This window comes from Protomyctophum bolini (genome assembly GCF_963924005.1).
Source record: "Protomyctophum bolini genome assembly, chromosome: 2".
In the NCBI taxonomy this organism is placed as follows: Eukaryota; Metazoa; Chordata; class Actinopteri; order Myctophiformes; family Myctophidae; genus Protomyctophum; species Protomyctophum bolini.
Window position 1 is genome coordinate 2,441,187 of NC_137863.1, and position 7,208 is coordinate 2,448,394.

Consider the following 7,208-nt stretch of genomic DNA (forward strand, 5'->3'; position numbering starts at 1 on the left):
AGGGTAAGCCCATCTCATATTATTCTTGGGACCTCACTGATGAAAAAATCTTTGACACATTGCATGGCCTCATACCTGAAGGTTTTGACAGAAACTTGCTTTTGCACTGCATTACTCATTGCTCACCACTGACGAGAGATCTGACTTATGAAAAATTTTGGTTCTCTGAGCAAGGTCAAGATAGGTTACATTTAGGAACAGTTTACACAAATACCCAATTTTGTGCACTATCCATACAGTTAACGGACGAACAATCTTTGTATCACATGACCCCAGATTCAATACCACACATAGCATTAGGTAAAACACATGGGGAATGGGTACACATAGGCCCCTGGGTTAAAACAGTATCTCAGGCTGAAGATTGGCAGAATTGTGGGGACAGGCAATATTCCCCTAGCATGGACACTTATTCTAGCCTTTTGAACATCGATTGCATTATGGCAAGGACATCAACTTTTGTTAATCCCACTCAGGGGCCAACATCACTCATGGTGTTGGACACCACCCTGACACAAGAGTCACCTTTACTATCACAGGTACCTGACATCTTATGGGCGAAAAACAAGTATGACATAGGCTGCATAAGAGGTGCGAGACCAGTTGTAGTCTATCCTAAATCAACATACAGGCCCCATAGAGCACAATATCCATTGAGCAAGGAAGCAGAGATTGGAATAGGCGAGGTGCATGCGTCTTTAGTAGCTAAAGGTGCAATAATAGAATGTTTTGATTCACCAATCAACACACCGATACTGCCGGTAAAAAAAGCTTCGGGGGAATGGAGGTTTGTACAGGATTTACGTCTGGTTAATGATGCTGTGCACTCGCCCGCACCCATTGTTCCTAATGTCGTCACCATCATGTCCCAAGTCCCAGCAACATCTCTGTGGTTCTCGGTTGTCGACTTAGCAAATGCTTTTTTTTCCATTCCTGTCCACCCAGATAGCAGATTCTGGTTTGCTTTTACATTTAAAGGCAAACGATGGACATGGACAGTAATGCCTCAAGGTTTTGTATCGTCACCCACACTGTTTTCCGCTGCTTTGTCAACTAACCTTTCCTCTTTTGTGGCTCCCCAGGGCAGCACTCTTGTAGAGTATGTGGATGACCTGCTAATCTGCTCTCCTTCAAAACACGCATGTGAGCAAGATACGATAGCGTTGCTAACGTTTCTTGCTGACAACGGGCACAGAGTTTCAAAGAAGAAACTACAGTTTGTATCACAGGAGGTCAGATATTTAGGTCACATCATTACCCCTGAGGGTAGAAGTTTAGGGAAAGATAGGATTAGTGCCATATTAGAACTTCCAAAACCAGTAAATAAACAACAACTTATGTCTCTGTTGGGTGTAGCCGGTTACTGTAGACCCTGGTTAAAAGACTATGCCACGATAGTAGACCCATTATCTGCTTTAATCCATGGGGGGAAAAAGTTAGCCATGTCTGACTCATTGGAATGGACAGCTGATGCAGAAAATGCCCTAACTACTCTCAAACAAACCCTCGCATCATCTCCTTGCCTTGGTTTACCAAACCATGACAAACCGTTCAACCTATTTGTATCGGAAATCAATGGTTTCATGTCTGCAGTACTGACACAGTCCCATGGTGATAAACAACGACCTGTTGCTTATTATTCAAAACGTCTGGACAATGTGGCACAGGGATTCATACCTTGTCTGAGAGCTGTAGAAGCCGCCACGAATGCTGTTCTATCATCAGCAGACATTGTAGCGATGCACCCTTTAACTGTACATGTACCACACGCTGTCGATTCATTGATTCTACAGGCACGCACTGCACATTTAACTCCTGCACGTCTTCTCCATTATCAGAACATTCTATTAACTATGACACATGTCACATTGAAGCGCTGTACAGTTCTTAACCCTGCTACTCTCCTTCCTACAGCTGAGGACGGTGAACCCCACAGTTGCACCCAGCTCGTTGATATCATGAGCAAACCCAGACCTGATTTAACAGACTGTGAATTACCTAACTCAGATATGATTTTATTTGTTGATGGCTCAGCACAACGGTGTAAACAATCAGGAGTACCTTTAGTAGCATATGCTGTATGTACTGATGCATATACTGTTGAAAGTGCTAAATTGCCAGGTCATCTGTCTGCGCAGGCTGCTGAGTTATTTGCGCTCACCCGTGCGTGCATTTTAGCAGAAGGACAAACAGCCACCATTTACACTGACTCTCAGTATTGTTTTAGTGTTTGCCATGATTTTCATGCGATATGGGCACATCGTGGTTTCCTCACAACAACAGGAAAACCTATTACCCATCATGTTCTGGTAAAAAACCTGTTAAATGCTCTTTTACTCCCAAAAACGATCGCAGTGTGCAAATGCAAGGCCCACACAGGAGCATCTGATCCTGTCTCCAGAGGGAATTCTCGTGCAGACACAGCAGCAAAGACTGCTGCTACTTCTTCTGTCTCCCCCCTCTTGCAAATGGTGTCACTTCCAAGCAATGTTGATCCTTTTTCCCTTAATGACGTCTCTTTGTTACAGACAGGAGCTGATGCACGGGAAAAGGCCTCATGGTCAAAAAAGTGTGCATTAAATGCAACTACTGGCATATGGATGGATCCCATGGGACGTCCTGCCATGCCTAAATCAGTCTTTCACTATTTGGCTAAGATTTCGCATGCCGGTGACCATGCATCAAAAACCAAAATGACTGATCTTGTAAATAGATACTGGTTTGCACCTGGTTTCTCAACCTATGCTGACCAGTTTTGTACAAAGTGTGTAATTTGCGCTACTAATAATGTTGGTCGAGGCATAGTTGTGCCAATGTCAGCCCAACCGATGCCGGATGGCCCTTTTGAATACTTAATGATGGATTTCATTGAGCTGACCCCCTGTCAGGGCTACAGGTATGGCCTTGTCATCGTTGATATGTGGTCGAGATGGGTTGAATGTTTCCCATGCCGACGCCAGACAGCACACACGGTAGCAGAAATCCTGCTAAAACATATCATCCCAAGATTCGGTTTAATGTCAAAATTAGGATCTGATAACGGAAGTCATTTTGTAAATAATGTAATACAGAGTCTTTCAGCAAGCCTCCAAATTGATTTGAGAAGGCATTGTGCGTACCACCCCCAATCCGCAGCTCCGGTTGAACGCGCAAACCAGACACTTAAAAATAAATTGACAAAATTGATGGCGGAAACACAACTGTCATGGGTACAAGTTCTGCCTCTGGCACTGATGTTTATGAGAGGACGAACCCATGCAACACTCGGTCTGTCTCCTTATGAGATTCTAATGGGCCGACCAATGCGAATGACTAACACACCTTTCCCACAGAATAAGCTGACACTAATGGGAATAGATGACGAAATGATAAAATATTGTCTCGCACTGAACAAAGTTTTAAAGTCTATTCATTCCAGGGTGAAAGCAGCACTCCCAGAACCCAAGGAAGGTGTACTACATGACATCCAGCCAGGTCATTGGGTGGTGGTGAAGGACCTAAGACGGCAGCATTGGAATCAACCCCGCTGGCTCGGACCATATCAAGTGCTACTGACGACACCTACGGCAGTAAAGGTCGCTGAGAGGGACTCCTGGATTCACGCATCGCATTGCAAGAAGTTCAACCACGACCCATCCACAACACTACACTGAGCAGTTCGCAAGATGACGTCCAAACATGGATATGGATATGGCCCTTTCAAAATCATTTGTCTCACAATTGCAGTGGGCATCATCACATCCCTGTCAGTGTGTGTGTGGAAGAAGGGGGAAGAAGGGTTGCAACTGAAGAACCATGCAGAACCGGATATAACTCTGACACACAGTAGACCACGGCGTGACATACATCATCCAAATCTGGCCATGTCTATGATCACAGATTTTGCTCTACAAATGAATTATTCAAACTGCTGGATATGTCAACATATGCCAAAAAGCACCACCACCCCAATGGCGTTGCCCATTCCGTTAACAAAGGAGGAATGGTATCGATATAATTGGCAGGATTTAGGGCAGGACTACGATTGCTATACCCACCCAGAACACACCGAACTAACAGCACAAATGACTTACCCGGACAGCTACCTCAATCCCTACCTCACACAGAAGGTGTTGGCAGTCGTGTCAGCTGAAGTAAATAAGGGACATTTACCCATTTCTTTTTTGAATACCACCGACATTCTTAGGCTAGTAGCCTATGAGAAAGTAACCTCACAGAAGACATCAACATTTAAAATGAAGTGGAGATTGGAAGAAGGAGACATGGTGTTTAAAATTGACACTACACACGCACAAACCAATTGTTCCGCAAAGTCAAGATCCACAAATTGTATAATAACCGGTGTCAGCACTAGTCTTAAATGCCAATCAGAAATATTTTATTATGCTGATGAAGCCAAATTTCTGATTGGATTATTAGAATGTACAACTCATGTCTGTCATCCTCAGGTAAGAAATAATATGAATCTGGTCCTCCGAAGCTCATCAGTTCATCACACTCTACCTGTAGTTCCCTTACTCAATGTCTCTAACTGTTTTACTGGATACCATGGGCAGGTTGGGGTGAATGTAGGTGAAAGCTCTTGTGAAGGAAAAACAATGATGTACACTAATCTTTCAGCTCCATCTCGCCTTCCCGATCAGGTATACGCAATCTGTGGGGAGAGAGCTTACACACACCTACCTGCAAATAGTCATGGTTCATGCTACTTAGCTCATATCATTCCAATGATCAGGAAAGTGAACAATGTGGATATTCAAGCATTCTATTCTCAGCATGTGAGTAAGACAAACCGTGGGAAAAGAGAATTATCCTGGTGGCAAAAAGCACTAGGAGTAATTTTACCTGCTTATGGTGTTTACAATACTCAGAGTGAACTGCAAACTTTATCCACTGTACTAGAATCTCACATGAATGCATCAAATGCAGCAGTACATGCCTTGGCAACAGAAGTTAATGAAATAAAGACCATTGTTTTACAAAATAGAATGGCTTTGGATGTCATGTTAGCTAGTCAAGGAGGAGCTTGTGCAGTTATTGGGACAGAATGCTGTTCTTATGTATCCGATCCGACTCAGGCCATGGACAAGTTGAGTGAGGACACAAAGCATGGGCTAAATGAATTGCACAAGACTCAAGGAGGACCTTTCTGGGACTTTGTTGACGGTTTGTTCGGAGGGATAAAAAGCACACTGATGCGTGCATTAATCTCCATTGTCGTTGTAATTGTCGTGATATTTCTGATATTCATGTGTATATCTGTTTGCTTTAGAACTATCATGTCTAAACTAGTTAGCACCACGTCCCACATGATACAGCCACCATCACCTCCTGAAACGCAGTGGATTCCACCATTTAGTGAGAGTGAGATTGTATGATTTTGTGATTTTGTGCTGTGGGAAGGTGGGATGCAATATTATGGGAGAATGTAACAGCTGCGATTCCCGGACTGAGGAGTGATATGATGCATGAATAAACTGCAGTATTCATGTATTATGTCCTCTAAAGTTTGAAAGTCATATGCTGTATTCTACGCTAAACGTTTGAAACACTTTGTTTTTCTTTGTATTTTCTGCTATGCTTTATTGTTTTAAATTTGTTTTACATTATTGTTTGTTTTATTTTTATTTTATTTTGAAAGACATTTATTAAATTTCATGTCCACAGAAAGTTTCATATTGCCATGATGTCAACAACATTGTCGAAATCCATCTCTTTTTCTGTCGACAAAATTGTCGAAGTGGGGGAATGTAATGGGAAATATGAAATTGTGCATTCACACCACTAATTGTAAATTACTTATCCTGATGTCTAGTCAAACTGGGTGTGGTTCACACTGAGTTCTAGGCCTCTCCCATTCTTAATCAACCGTTTTCCCATATCAATAGGCTTTTGTTATGACCAAAGTGTCAGTGAGACAGTTCCTGGACTCCAGCTGTGTAGCAACACCAGCCCAGCCTCTCTTTTACTGTGGTCATGCTCATTCATCACAGTTTATTCATACCCATCTAAGTCTACTAGACTTCGACCACTTGTCATTCTAATTAGATTTGTCCCATTGTCTGATGTGGAGGCTACCTGTCTGGTCATGTGACCAACAGGTCCTCCTCCTCCTTTGAGTAAGACTGTATAAAATTGACATGCATGTATTGTTCTGGAGTTCAGTCATCCGACATGCTGGAAGATGGTTGTGCTCTAGAGATCTCTATTAAATTGAACTGAATGCCTCATATCATCTTGTCCTCACCTCATCTTTTTAGTTTAAGTGGTCTTGTATTAGTATAATTTCCACGACAAGATATAGGGTGAGATGTTACGTCACACCAAGTGAGAGAGACTCGGAGACTCTGGTTCAGGGCATCTAAAGGATGCCTCCCTCCCGAGCGTCTCCCTAGGGAGGTCCTCCATGCACTGCACGTCCCACTGGGAGGAGAGGAGACCCCCCAAGGCAGACCAAGGATGATTATATCTCCACACTGGCCTTCATGGCAACCAAGACAAATTCCTATCAACTTGCTTGTTGACATGGCAAATAAATTATTGAATCTTGGAACGTCTCGGGATTTGAGTAGCGCGGCACCGAGTGCCGCACTACAAGCTCGTAGGTCTGCTATTTTTGAAAAATCGTGAAAATGTGGCCCAAATGTATATTCTTTCGGAGCGAACATTTTTAACTCAAATCTTTGCTTCTGGGGGGTCCCGGCCTGGAACTACATATTTACAGATAATTCTGGGGGTCCTTGACATGAAAATGTTTGAGAACGACTGACATAGAAACATAGAAGGCATTTGTAGAATCGTCCTCAGGTCTAAATGGGCTATATAATAATATAATATAATATATAATATAATATACTCACAGTCCACCAGAAACATCCTCTCCTGCAGCAGACAGCACAGACACACCGACAGGAGGGTCCTCATCATCGCGCAGACTATACCAGAGAATCAGAGAACCAGAGAACCAGAGGACCAGAGAACCTAGAGAACCAGAGAACCAGAGGACCAGTGGACCAGAGAACCAGATAACCAGATAACCAGATAACCAGAGAACAAGAGAACAAGAGAACCAGAGAACCAGAGAACCAGATAACCAGAGAACCAGAGGACCAGAGAACCAGAGAACCAGAGGACCAGAGAACCAGAGAACCAGATAACCAGAGAACCAGAGAACCAGAGAACCAGATAACCAGAGAACCAGATAACCA